The sequence below is a fragment of the Otolemur garnettii genome, unplaced genomic scaffold (assembly GCF_000181295.1).
Source record: "Otolemur garnettii isolate 467f Iridium unplaced genomic scaffold, OtoGar3 scaffold00099, whole genome shotgun sequence".
Classification (NCBI taxonomy): domain Eukaryota; kingdom Metazoa; phylum Chordata; class Mammalia; order Primates; family Galagidae; genus Otolemur; species Otolemur garnettii.
Genome location: NW_003852494.1, coordinates 6841339 through 6856041, shown reverse-complemented (window position 1 = coordinate 6856041; position 14703 = coordinate 6841339).

Below are 14703 nucleotides of genomic sequence, written 5' to 3'. Positions count from 1 at the left end.
GCCCGTACCACAGTGGTTATGGCAATATGATAAAATGATATTTTTCTTCTGGGAAGATGCCTAGTAGTGAGATTGTGGAGTCAAAGGCAAAGTCTAATTGGAGTTCTTTGAGGATTCTCCATTCTTCCTTCCAAAGAGGTTGCATTAGTTTGCAGTCCCACCAACAGTGTAAAAGTGTCACTCTCTCTCCACACCCGTGCCAACATCTGGAACTCTGGGACTTTGTGATGTGGGTTATTTTCCCTGGGGTTAGGTGATATCTCAGGGTGATTTGCAGCCACATACACCAAAGGTAGCAGGTTCAAACCCAGCCGGGCCAGCTAAACCACAACTGCAACAAAAAATAGCCCAGCATTGTGGTGGGCACCTCTGGTCCCAGCTACTTGGGAGGCTGAGGCAGGAGAATCGCTTAAGCCCAAGAGTTTGAGGTTGCTGTGAGCTGTGACACCACAGTACTCTACCGATGGCAATGTAGTGGGACTTTGTCTCAAAAAAAAAAAAAAAAAAAAAAAAAAAAGGGAACAGAGCCCCAGACAGGGTGCAGACTAAAGCTCAGTGAGTGGACCTGGGGCTGTTTGGGTTGAGTGGACCCGGCACTTTTAGCTTCAGTGAAGGCAGATGTACAGGGAACTGAAGGCTGTGTCCTAGTGAATTTGGACACCGTGAAACTTCTCCATTTCTCTTAGTGATGTTCTGTCCAATGTGTCCCTGCTGAAAGCTTTGCAGGAGGATAGATTTTCACTCTGAGACCTGATGGGAAACCCACTGCTGGCTGTTCCAGGGTGCAGAGCCTGGATTCCACCAGCACCCACCCACTCTTTTGACACCTGCCTCCTGCCTGGATGGGGCCTAGTCCCTGCAGCCACCTGGGCAGCAGATGTGCAAAATAAAAATAACCATCCTCCTAATACCAGCGGCTCTCCTAGGGGACGTTGGGCGCCCTGTATGTGCCCATTACATTCCTTCCACTCCAAGAACCTGTGTGTTCTCTCTGCAGAGAGAGAACTGAGGGAAAAGTTCTCTGTAGACACAACTGTGGGAAGCTCAGTCTTCTTCAGGTCCTGGGATCTCACGGTTAGGGCCGAACTGGGCTTTGGATCTGCCCCACAGTTGGAGTGGAGCCCCAGGTTTGCAGAGCTGGAATCCAGGGTTCGCTCCATCTCCCATCCACACAGTGTCCTGGATGGGGCAGGGCAAGCCCCAAGGGCTGGGGCCACGATGAGGCAGGAGCCCGCCTTGCCCAGGACCACAGGCTGACCAGGGATAGGGCATGGGATTTGGGTGCGCTCAGCTTAATGTCTCCCTCAGCCCCTCAGCCCGGCCTTCTAATCCACTTCGGGGGCTCCCCATCGAGAGGCATGAGGCCAAACTTGCCCCAAATGCTTCAGGACTCCTTGCAGGATTTTTCCATCCAGGGAAGAGGAGCCTGTTGCGGCGCTCCCTGTGTGACCTGTGCCCTCCCATATTCCCAGGTAAGCTCCAAGTTCAGGCTTCCTGAGCCTGGACCTACCCAGAGATGGGGGGAACTTCCCAAAGGCCAAACTCCAAGGCTTTAGACGTCAGCTCCTGCCTCACCTTGGAGGGACGGCGCGCCCGGCTCCAGGCTACATGCTCCAGGTCAAAGGCAAGCCACACATTCCCAGCGCATCTGCAGCTGGTCCCAGCTTGAGGTAGCTGCCCCCAGGGGCCTGGAGGGCAGTCGAGTGGGCCCTTGGGCTACTTCCCTAAGGTCTGCACAGGTTGCTTGCACTGTCCTGAGTCTCTGCTCACTCCAGGGCGGGGACAGAATTCCCCCCCCCACCCCCGCCTTTGTGGCGGGTGCAGATGAATCCCTCACCCAGTCCCCGGACCCCACCCACCCCACCTGTGCCGGGACCCCACCCCCGCCCTCTTCGCAGGCCCATCTCTCTCTCCTCATCCCCAGTCGTCTCTGGGGGTGCTCCGTATCCGCTCCACCAGCTCTGATCCTGAACTGTCCCCCACCCAGACCCCTATCCCCTGGGTCCCCGGGATTCACCTGCGGCCCGCCCCGCCCCAGCCCCTCTGGGCAGGTGCAGCCAGTGTGCAGGGAAGGGACTCTGAGCACCGGGACCTCGCACCCTTCGACGCCAGCCTGGGAGTGTGCGGGGTCGGAGCGTCCCTCCAGGGCCGCGGTGGCCATTCCGGAAAAAGACACTGGGGCAGAGACAGTATCTCCAAATTAGCTTTTCTGAAACTCCTTTGTAGCAAACCGCTTCCTTGGCGCTTGGCCGGCGTTTCAGATTCCCAGAGATGAGGGGACAGAGGTGGCTCTTCTGCCCTCCCGGGGCCCGGGGCGGGGGGGGCGAGTGCTCAGCTCTCTTCGACCCCTGCACCCCTCTTTTAACTCGTTTGCTGGGACCTTGTGAGAATCTTTCGATCCACGTTCTTTCCTTGCTGTTTGCTTTCTTTCCTCAATGTGCTGTGTTGTCTACTTGGGAAAACAAACGTGAGTCCTCCGCAGAGCTGTCCCTGCTCTAGAACTTTCTGTGCAGAATCCAGTGTGGGGGTCTGCCGTCCTCCCCTACGCCCAGTCTCTTCCCCGGGTTTGCCCAGCTCTGCCCTGTCACATGCCTTCACATCTGCACGTGGCGGCTACTGATTCCCTCAGGGACCCAGGAAAGTTGAAACCAGGATTCTATTGCCCTTTCCAGAAGGTTGCAGGTGAAAAAGCCAACAAACAGGGGAAACCAAAAACCTCCCAGGAAAGGTTTCAGATTCACCTTCAGCCCCTCCCAAATCGGCAGTGCCTGGCAGTGGTGCAGGTGTGTTCCCCTCCTCAGGCAGGTCCTCCCCACATGTCCTGTCTCCCGCAACAGCGGATAGGAAGCCTGCCTTTCTCTGGTGTCACCATCATTCCTGGCGACTAAAGAACCCCTAAAGCTGTCCTGAGGCCCACTGCCTTCAAGGAAGCAAAGCAAACCACAACAAAATAAAGGAACCAATGAAAAGAAACAAGGGAGATGCCCAGAACAACTGTGAATCCATTTATTTTCTGACCCAAGCCTGGACCTACTAGAGAAACATGACCAAGTGTGGGATGCGAGGGGCCAATTTGAAGAGCCCTCCCCAGCAAGAGAGACCTTCTCCCAGCTGGGGCTGCAGGTGCTGGACGGTGGTGCCGCCTCCTTTCTCAGCCAGTTCCAGTTACCGGGGTGGGTGGGGAGGTGTCTCTGGGAAAGTAGCCAAGCCAGAAAAGTCCAACTATAAACAGGCTCTGAGAGCAGCAACTTCATAGTATAATTTTGTTTCTGGAAAGGAATTACCTGATAATTGCCCGATTTTCACATATTTGGCTCTTGTAAACCTGCCTGGCTTTGAGGAATAGTCACAAAGGAAACGGGTTATATCCTTCTAATGTGAGAGGGATTCTTCCTTCTACTTTTTGAAGCCCCAACATGACTGGGGAATAAATTTACTCTATGTAAGTGGTGTGTTGAACTTCTGAGTTGAGTGAAAAATACGACATGACTTCTTATTTCTGGCTAAAAAATCAGAGACTGTCCACCTGCCACTCCTCCTTACAGGGAATATAAATAAAATCTGACTTCCAAATATTCCCTCCACCCACTACTCTTTGAAGGCTTCTGATATCTCCCTCTCCCACCCCTGCCCCACTATTTCTTCCCTATTGGCTTAGAATAGCGTGCTCTCAGCAGCAGGGCCAAATGAGGACTCTAGGTCAGAATTCTGTGCAGCTAAAGACTAAATTCTCACATCCTGGCTGAGGCTGGTGGGTGGGACCAGTGGGTCCCAGGCTGTGTTCCATCCAGCAATATTAGAAATGCTACTTACTGAGCATTTGTTGGACATCTCTTCAACGTGACTATACACATTAAAGACAGTGGCTGCTCCATTCTGCTATGTCTCTGAGTGACTTCATGGAGAAGAGGCCCTCCGAATACCCACAATGAACATGGGGCATTAACACAAGACAAAACCAAACTCTTTTTTTTTTTTGTCTGCTTTATTCCACTAAAACTTGGGAAGCAAATATTTGTTATTATAATATAATGGACTAGGGATTCTAGGGTCCCTATAATGTAAAATCTAGTGTATGTATAACCATAGGGATTTAAACTCATTACACTCTCTTACTTCTACCTTAGTTTCTTGAAGATGATCTAGGCTTACCTCTGCATTGATTACCTAGGCACTACGCATTGCCACAATACGCTTCTCCTTTCCATGAGATAGTCATTAGTACTAAGTAGATGCTGGATGGTTGCCACAGATAAGCACTGGGTTAGGTACCTGTCACCCAGGTTTCTAAGAAGGGAGGTAGGGGCCTATTCAGATACCTGAGATATATGTCAAGTAAGGCCACAGACTGAAAGTTGCAAAGTTAAGAGAAGTTATTATAAGGGTAAGACTTTACAAGTATGCATGAAGCCAAGAATGAATGGAACGGAAAGGGAAGTCAGAAGATCAGGGAAAGGTCACTAGCAAGGCCTCTGGAGGCATTAGGCTGTGCCGCAGGGCAAAGCAGCTTCCAGGTGGACAAGGTGAAGGCTTTGAAGGAATCTGGGAAACCAGTCACATGCAGCTGCCAGAGTGGGACAAAAAGAAAAGGTGGCGGAAAAGTCTATGAAGAACAGTCACCTCTCTGGAGAGGGGCAGCTCAGCACGTGGTGGTGAGTCTGGGGCTGCTGGTGGCCAGCAGAGCCAACCGTGGGATGACAACCTGGGCATGTGGTCCGCAGAACGAGGACACGCTGGAAACCAGTTCTCTACGTCTGTCAGGATGAACTTCAGAGACTGGCAGGTTTCTCCTACTTCACTGTGTTTTTAGGAATCCTGCATGAATTCCTCTGCTGACTAACTCTTGCCTGGAAATTACAGGAAAATGAGTTGTGGAAATGTTTTGGCATCTTAACAAATTTGACACTGTACAAATAGCCACCATCAACACACCATCTAAGTTTGGAAATATGACGGCTCAGTTAAACGTGAAGCCCTTCTAAAGTCACATGTGGAGGGAGATGCCTGGCTTTTAAGAGAAGTAAATATGTGATGGATTGTTCTATAATGATGAAGTCTATCTGTCTGCAGATATATTTTAGCTGAATTCCCAGGGTGCTCTTGAAAAGTGAGATGGAATTTAAGGACAGTGGATCAATTTCAGGAGCACAGATACAGCAGAGCTGCAAAGCATCGTACCAATCAGGCTACGCCAGTAACACAGTGGGCAAAGGACGCCTTCAGGTGCGTGTGTCATCTGAGGACAGGGGAGATCCCAGGGGACGGCAGAAAACTGTCCCCAAATGCCTCACTTCTGAAGCTCCCAGTCCCTCTTTGTGAGACATCTGGCATTGCAGGAATGTGAATCACAGGAAAAAAAAATATTAAAAAATATCTAAAAGATTTCATACAACTGCCAGGTGTTCAGACTCAGAGAAGAAACAGAACAGACATCCTATCTTTGCGCTGACGTGAGTAAACTGCTAGCTGTGCTATTTCAACTTGTAATAAGCACCCACCAGAGTGGTCTGGGTTTTTTCTTTTTGAGACAGAGTCTCAAGCTGTCGCCCTGGGTAGAGTGCTGTGGCATCTCAGCTCACAGCAACCTCAAACTCTCAGGCTTAAGCAATTCTCTTGCCTCAGCCTCCCAAGTAGCTGGAAGTACAGGCACCTGCCAGGACGCCTGGCTATTTTTTGTTGCAGTTGTTTAGCCGGCCTGAGCCAGGTTCAAACCTGCCACCCTTGGTGTATGTGGCTGGCGCTGTAATCATTGTGCTATGTGCGCTGAGCTGGTTGGCTGTGTTTTGAAATACCATCGGGGCTGTAGCAAGGGGTCAGGCATGGCATTTGGTGGGTCAGATGACATGAAAAATTTTTGCAGATGTCAGAATTAGACTCAAATGAACTGCAGATGATTCCCGAGGTGGGAAGGAAAAGAAGATGAGAAACCAGCAGACAGCCAAGTATAACATTCAAAGTTATTACTAAAAGTTCAAAAGGCAGTAATTGAGTGTGGATAAAACGGGATTCGTTTTATTATAATAATGTTAAAACAGCAGCAAGAAGGATTTGTTGTTGCCTCTGTCTTTGTTATCTGTGTACCCTTGGGGAGAGATACCTATACTCCTCATGTCTCCTTTATTTATGCTGTGAGAAGAGGGATACTATGATTACTATTTCATAAAGTAGATGTTAGCATGAAATGATAATGAAAAGTACTTAAAAGAGCATCTAGCCCCAAACAAATGCTTGTTAAATTTTGGAAAATAATATATGTCTGAGCACCTTGCAGACAAATGTATCCCTTATTTCAAAGTTCCAGATGAATTGAGTATAAACATTATATCATCATTGTCCTTTTACTTAGATGTCGGAGTGAGCCAGGCACGTTTTAAACCAGGTGTATCGGTTTAGGTTCTTCCGCCAAGTGAGCCTCACAAGGATAAGAACTACAAGACAGCTACAGGGAGAAACACCTGAGGGGGAAGAGGGTGGGGCCACGGAGGATGGAGCAGGTGTTCAGAGTGGGGTGGGAGCTGGCACCTATGGAAGGAGGTGACACAGGACAGGCGATGGGGTAGAGGCCATCTCAGCCTCAGGTGAATAGGAATCCTAGAGCCCACGTCTCTGCTATGGACTGCACTGCTCACAGAAAGAGGCTTGCGTAGCACTGGGGCATTCTCACTCATGATCTGGGAGCAGGACCTGCATTGTGTCTGGACTCCCAGGGGTAGCTCCAGAAGGGCAGCAGCAGCAGCCATCAGTCAAGGTGTCCCCTCCTATGATTGTCCACACTCAAAACTGGCAGCCATGCCTGACACACAGTATGTGGGGCAGCGCTGTGTTCCTGGGTCTGAAATGTGTTTCCTCTAAAACTCTCCAAAGCCCAACAGACAATTGTTTCCTTCCTTGTGGTATTGGATGAAGCAAGTTGCCAGTGAAGTCTGAGGACGCCCTGCTGGCTGGTGAGCTCAAGTGCAGGGCCCTGAATCTTCTCTGGAGCATGTGGGTCTTTCCAAGGCCTCCAGGACGTTCATCATCTGCCTCACTCATTCTGTCTAGTGAAAGTGACACCATCAGTGTAATGAACACATGTGATATTCAGTGATGAACAGGAAGCCCAGATGTCTGTGGACTTCAGGGAGCGTTAACTCAGCCCCAGGACAACACTGTCAGTGGGTATCGCTGTCCATCCCATGTGGGTTCAAAGATGCGTGTGTGTGTGTGTGTGTGTGTGTGTGTGTGTGCTGAAAGCCGTGCAAAACCCATTCAACAGTATAAGTTGCAGATGAAAATGTAGAGTCAAAGCTCTCTATCACACATGGCAGTAGAATTCCTGAATCCCTTTTGTCTTTAACTTTTGCCAAATTGCTCCCCAAAAGTAATTGTACCCTTTGGCAGATTGTATTTGAGGTTAGAAGATTTTTTCCACTTTGTGAAAGGAGAGAAATTTCCCAGCAGCTTGTCTTTGTATATCTTGGTTTGGGGTGACATACTGCGGGCTTGATTTTATAGCTCTGCAGTTGGTGTTTTGTTTTTTCAGAGAAACACTCATCTTTATGGCTCGCCATTTAATTCCTCTGCTGTCGAGAGGCAGAATTAAGTTATTCCTCTTTTTAGAAGAATGATGTAAGAGGGGAATAATGAATGCAAAATGCTGTAGTTAAACATCGGCAGATAAGCTGATGGATGGGTTGTCACTTAGATTATGCTATAAATGGAAAGAAAGTGATATTTAATCATTTGCAAAAAATAAAAACAGTGATGATGGATTTGGTGTTCCTTGACTCTGAGTGACTCATTATAGCAAATTGTTGTTTTCCAGTTAATAAAGGGAATAAAAAAGGGCAAAGCAGAGAAAAATCATTGCTTCCAAGAGCATGGCAGGTCTGCTGAACTGTTTAAATATATAAAATATTGGTAGTTAAGAACGATGGGCTGAAATGAGTCCTCCCATCATATATTGGAGTTCTAATCTCAAGTACCTTATAATGTGACTAAACTCAGAGACAGGGCCCGTAATGAGGTAATTTAAGATAAAATGAGTTCATGTGAGGGGCCCTAACCTGATATGACTAGTCCACATATAATAAGATGATTAGGACACAGAAACACACACCGACAGAGGAAGAGGACAGCTAAGGAGAGAGACCCCATAAGAAAAGATGGTACTGACTTTGAACTTCCAGCCTCCAGAACTGTGAGAAAATAAGTTTCCCTTATTTCAGCCACGCAGCCTGTGATAGTCTGTCACGGCAGCCTAGCAAAGCGATACACTAGCACTGGGGGGCGCGCAACCTCTCACATCCAGGAGGGCAAATTAGTAGCTCATGAGCCTGTTTGGACAGCTCAGGTCAGGGTTGTCATTGCCAGTGTTTTTTATCTTGGGCCACCATCACAAAGTCAGGAGATCTGAAATAAAAGTACGTATTTCAGGCAACTCTTGAGAAAGTGAAAGATCTGGTATAGAGAATGTGAATGACGGTAGCTTCTGGGGCTGACATATGGCCGGCTACACACTTTGTGGCCACAATTCCCCATGCCCTGCTCTCTCTGGAAATTCAGTGAAGTATTAGTTGACATTTAACACTAAGTCCATAGAGTTTGCTTTTTTTTTTAATACTACATATATATGCGTGTGTGTGTGCGTGCATATATATATATATATATATTTTTTTTTTTGGTATGTCACCACCTATTAGCTCTGTGTCCTTGAACAAGCTACTTAAACTCTTATGCCTGAGATTCCTCATCTTTAAAATAGGGGCAATATACAAATCTCTCTTACTTTCCTGTGGCTGCCATAGCTTGTTGCATAACAAACTCAGCAGCTTAAAATAATAAAAATTCGTTCTCTCACTGTTTTGGAATCCCAAAGTTCAACATCCCTTTCACTGTACCAAAATGAAGGTGTTGTCAGGGTGGTGCTCCCTCCAGGGGTCTGGAGGAGAAGCTGTTTACCACCTGACTTGGGGCCGCATCGCTCCCGTCCGCCTCAGTGGTCACACAGCCACCTTCTCTTCCTCATGTCAAGCCTCCCTCCCCTCATCGTGTAAGGATGCCTGGGGTGTCGTCTAGGGCCTGCATTAGTTTCTCACAGCTGCCACACAAGTCACTACAAACTTGGAGCTTAAAATTGAAGTAATTGGTTTTCTCGGTTCTGGAGGACAGAGGTCCAAAATCAAAGTGTCCTCAGGGCTTTGCTCCTGCTGAGGCTAAAGGGAGGACCCTTCCCTGCCACAATTCTTTGTGGCTGCCACATTTAGGTCTCTGCTTCCACCTGCCCATTGCCTTCTCCTCTCATTATGAGATGCTTTGTGGACTTAGGGTCCACCTGGGTACCCAGATGAAGGCATCTCAAGAGATTTCAGTTAATTAACTTTATCTGCAAAGCCCCTATTTCCAAAGAGGGTTACATTTGCATAACTCCTGGGGTTAGGATGTACGTGTGACTCTGGACCAGCTATCAGCCTAGCACACTGCCCAAGAGGGTCGTTGTAAGGATTAAGCTATTTCATGGGTGTAAAGTGTTCATAACTGTGTCTGACACAGAGTAAGTGACTCACAAATATTGACTGAGTCCGTATTATAATTAACCACATCTACACCCAAAGTGGGGGGAAATAGAGAGTGATATGGTTTGAGGCAAATGAGAAGCACTTTTCTTTGTATCACAGAGTAATATGTTTTCTATAATTAATATGCAAATAAAAGGTTTACAGGTTGAAAGAAAATTGAAAAATAATAAAATTTTAATTTTAAAATATTTAGAAATGAACCTTAGTCCTCTGTGATATATACACAGAAAAAATATATGATGAAAATGGAATATACAGATAAATAATAGTCTTGTGTTTCCATGGGGTTTCCTTCTAAATGCAAATGAGTTGAGTCTTTCTCCATTTGTGTTGTAACCGTGATTAGTCTCCCTCACTGAGCGTATCTGCTGGTCTCCTCCAACATTTGGGTTCTCTGCCCCCCTCCCAACACTGTAGCAGAGAAGTCCAGTGTGTTCTGAAAAGAACTGACTAGGATCCAGGGAAAGGGGGCTTTTTCGGAGGCAGAGGTAGGCCTGGGATTTGAAGGCAGGGCGCTGGAATCAGTAGTGGCTTTTCGATCACTAATCACTTGTATGAATTTACTCAGATAATAGACTCTCTCTGAATCTCTTTGGTGAAATGGGGATTTCATTGCAGTCTCACCAAGAAGATTAAATGAAGTAAAAGTAAAAATCAATTCAGCTTTTGTAAATATTGTGCTTTTTTAAATAAGTTATTAAATATTGGCCAGTTATAATGGTATATATTTATGAAGCACACAGTGACATTGTGATATATGTATAGGATGAGAAATGATGAAACCAACATATGTCTTAGCTCAAATACTGATACATTTATATTCCTCCCAGCCATCTGAAACACTGTAGCCTTTAACCAATTCTCCAGCCGCCCCCCTCCCCCAGCCTCTTGGCTGCATTCTACTCTCAACTTCCAAGAGCTTGGCTGTAACAAAATTATGGAATCAACTTAAGTGTCCATCTGCAGATGAATGGATAATGAAAATGTGGCATTCATGCACAATGTAATGCCATTCAGCATTAAAAGAAGAGGGAAATTCTGTCATTTGTAACAACATGGATGAACAAGGAAAACATACTAAACAAAATAAGCCAGCAGCATAAAAACAATGCCACATGTTCTCCCTTACTCGCCAAATCTAAACTAAACGTCGTTCTTACGAGTTTCTTCTCCCAGCAGAAGTCCACCCTTAAAGACTTTAAAAAGACCTAAATTCGAATGCACTATTTTGATTTTGTTTTTAATTTCTTCCTCACTCGTGAAAGCAAAACTTATTTTTTTAAAAAGAAAACACCCAATTAGGTAAATTAAAATAGAACCTCGAAGAGAATTGCATACGATATTTTGTTTTTCTTCCCAGAAAGCCCTTTGGGTTCTAATTTTACCTTCTCCAAAGGCAAAAGCAAATTAAGCAATAGAGTTGTCAGAGGTCCAGACTGTAACAGAGAAAACCACCAGTAAACATTCTTTAAAAAAATAAAATGAAAAGGAAGTTCCGTTGATAAGCAACGACCAAGTATCTGATAAGGAACTTTATCCCCTCTGAGCAGAGACCACAGGGGTGGGGCTTCTCCATGCTACCTTCTTTTTTTCTTTTTCTTTCTTTCTTTCTTTTTTTTTAAATTAAATCATCACTATGTATATTAATGTCGTTATAGGGTACAGTGTGCTGGTTTTATATACAATTTGAAATATTTTCTTCAAACTGGTTAACATAGCCTTCATGGCATTTTCTTAGTTATTATGTTAAGACACTTATATTCTACATTTAGTAAGTTTCACATGTACCCTTATAAGATGCACTGTAGGTGTGGTCCCACCAAACACCGTCCCTCCCCCATCCTTCCCCCTCCCCTCCCTTCCTTTCCTCTTTCCCCATATTCTTGGGCTATAATTGGGTTATAGCTTTCATATGAAAGCTATAACTTAGTTTCATAGTAGGACTGAGTACATTGAATACTTCTGATAATCATACCCAACCAACATCACAGTCTGTCTTGCAATGTAAATTTTGACAAATGAGGAGTGGCCTATGAAGCAGATTAGGACATCAGTGTTAGCCTCTGGTCTCCATTTGGCAACTCTCAGACACTGGACAATTCCTGTATGTTATCAACAAGTAGGTTGTGTAGTAAAGAATTGAGCTATTCACTCTTTCCAGAAAGAGTTGAGTCTTTTGTCCTCAGCTTCCAGAAGGTGATCTATGTAATACCTTATAGGAGTGTTTTGTTTAGGGCAGTGGCTTGACCCTCCAGATCTTATTGGGGGATGGATGCACTCCAAAGTCCTAGGATTATGGCTGTTCTGGGCAGAAAGGCCAGTCATGTAATTTAGGGTAGGGCCTTGGGTCATATACTATAGATACACATGGAGGTTGAGATTAATCAAACATGACACATCATGGAGCCCCCCCCCCCAAAAAAAAAAGGCTCAGGTGAGCTTCTCTAGCTGGTGACTCTCCAAGCAGATGGTCATGCATGGACAGTGTCCTCGCTCCACAGGCAGGGCAGTGAAACTTGTTAGGAGCCCTTCCAGACTCAGGTCTATGTATCTCTTCTTTCACTGATTTTGATTTGGCTCCTTTCCTTTTAACAAACTGTAACCTTGAGTAGACACATTTCAGTGAGTTTTCAGTTCTTCAAGCAAATTATTGAATCTTGGGCTGCTTTGGGGAACTCCCCAAATGCACAATTGGTATCACCAGTTGGGGTAGTCTTATGCAGGACTGCGTGGTCCTAAAACTTGATTTTTGAGCCTAAGCTTTGCAATTTGCTTAACTCTGGCCAACAGGTAGATGTGGCTTCCAAATTCTTCTCAATCTGAGATACATTCTCAACCTGAGGTACAATTTATGGTTATCTGACCTGCTAATCAGTACCTTGAATCTTAGGGAACTTCCTTGTCATAGGAAGCAATCACGCTGAAAACAAGGAGTCTCCAAGCAGGTTGCAGGGAGGTGCGTCTGCCTTGAGTGGCACAGCCTGAGGTGCCTCTATTATTTTTCTTCTTGAAATAGTGGAGTAGTTTCCTGTCGGTCATCCTTTTATTCAGGTATAGCAGGAGATCCAGGTGTGCAGCTTAAGACTATCCCTTGTAGTTCAAGAGAAAACAATTATTGTCCAACTGGTGTGGGGAGAAAGGAACCAGTGGTAACTTTTAGCTCTGTCAGTTAAAACATTTATGAGGTTGTCCCTGGCTGTCAGCTTTCTTTGGTGCAAGGAGGGATTGCAGGATGGCCTCTTTCTCTGCGCACTCCAGCAGAGCCAGGGAACTTCATGAGGATGAGGAGGGGTAGGGTGGCAGGCTGATTTGATGTCCTCTGTGATTTGATGTCAGTCCCAGAAAGTTTCCTAAGTGGCAGTTTTGAGATCCCTGGTGGGAAGAGCTGATTTGAGTCTCTATTTACAGAGGCTTTAAGGGAGCTGGGTAATGACCGCCTCTCTAAGTATTTTTTTTTTCCACTCTGTGTTTTGGTAATACTTCTTTCTTAAGCTGGAAAGTAAATTTATTTTAAATTTAAATGAAAACAAGTAGTAACTAAACATTTGCAATTAAAGCGTATTCTTCACTAAGGTGGTTACGTCTCTCAGAGTGAACAGATGCCTCTGAAGTTTAACATAGCACTAAAACTGCAAGAAAAACAGCTATTACCTACTAATAATGACTGTATTTGTTCCATTTGTTTTCTCTAGTGCCGTAGTGGCAATAAAATAGAAGACAGTCATGTGCTATGAAATTCAGCTGAATTGGGAAGAGCAGGGTTCATAAAAAGCATTTCCACCATGGGGAAATTTATTGAAATTGTCTTTTAATCAGTTGGAAAAAGTTTTCTATATTTTTGGTGTTTGCTGGTTTGGAGAGATATCTTTCTTTTTTGAGACAGAGTCTCAATTTGTCACCCTTGGTAGAGTGCCATGGCATCACAGCTCACAGTAACCTCAAACTCTTGGGCTTAAGCAATTCTCTTCCCTCAGCCTTCCAAGTAGCTGGGACTACAAGTGCCCACCACAATGCCTGGCTATATTTTTTGTTGTGTTGTCATTGCTATTTAGCAGGCCTAGGCTGGGTCTGAACCCACCAGTCCTAGTGCATGTGGCCAGTGCTCTAACCATTGAGCTATGGGCACTGAGCCCAAGAGCTAGCTTTAGTTTGCCATAAATCATCTTCCTCTTTTCCTTACAGAGAAGTTAGGTAATTATTCTCTTTTGCATGTATGTGACTTGGGATCTGCAACTGGACACCACATTCTAATTACTGAAGCAGCATTCTCACTTTATATGTGCTGTGTGTTTGGAATCCTCTTAAAAATGTACTTCACTTGTACAATTTTAAAAGCACCATAACTCAGCAATTGTACTCTTTGTCATTTGTTTCAGAAAAATAGAAACTTACATGCACACAAAATTTGCATATGAACACTCATAGCAGCTTTATTCGCAAATGCCAAAAACTGGAAACAACCCAGCAGTTCTTCAAATCAGGGAATACTACTCAATAAAAAAGGGAACTGGTTATTTGTACGCACAAAAAAATTAGATAAATCTTCAGGGAATTTTGCCAGTCCCAAAAGATTCCCTTCTCTACGATTCCTTTTATGAAACACTTTTTGCATGAGAAAATTATAAAGATGGAAAACAGATTAGTGGCTGCCAGAGATGAGGTGTGAGCAGTGTGGGGGAGGGTTGGAAGGGATGGGCAAGGCTCAAAGGGGTAACTGCCCACGGTGATGAAGTTTTTCTTGGTTGTGGTGGTGATTACATAAATCTATACCTGTGGAAAAATACCTACAATTAAGTACACAAAGATACACAAATGAGTACATAAAACTGTCAAATTTAAATAACGTCAGTGCTGTCAGTGTCAGCAATGACAGCGTCCACCTCCTGGCTGTGATATTTTTACCCTGGTCATACGGTGTTGCACTGTTGGAGGAAATTTGGTTAATGGGACGTGGGATCTCTCTGCAGTTTTTCTTACAACTGCATGTAAAACTGTAATTATCTCAAAATGAAAAAAATGTATAATTGTAAAGAAATACAAGGTCATTGTTAAACATTGAAAAATGTGAAATATATGATGAATTAAGTTTTTAATTCCAGTTCCATTCAGAATCTTTATTGCATTAATTCTTATCATTCTTGACTCC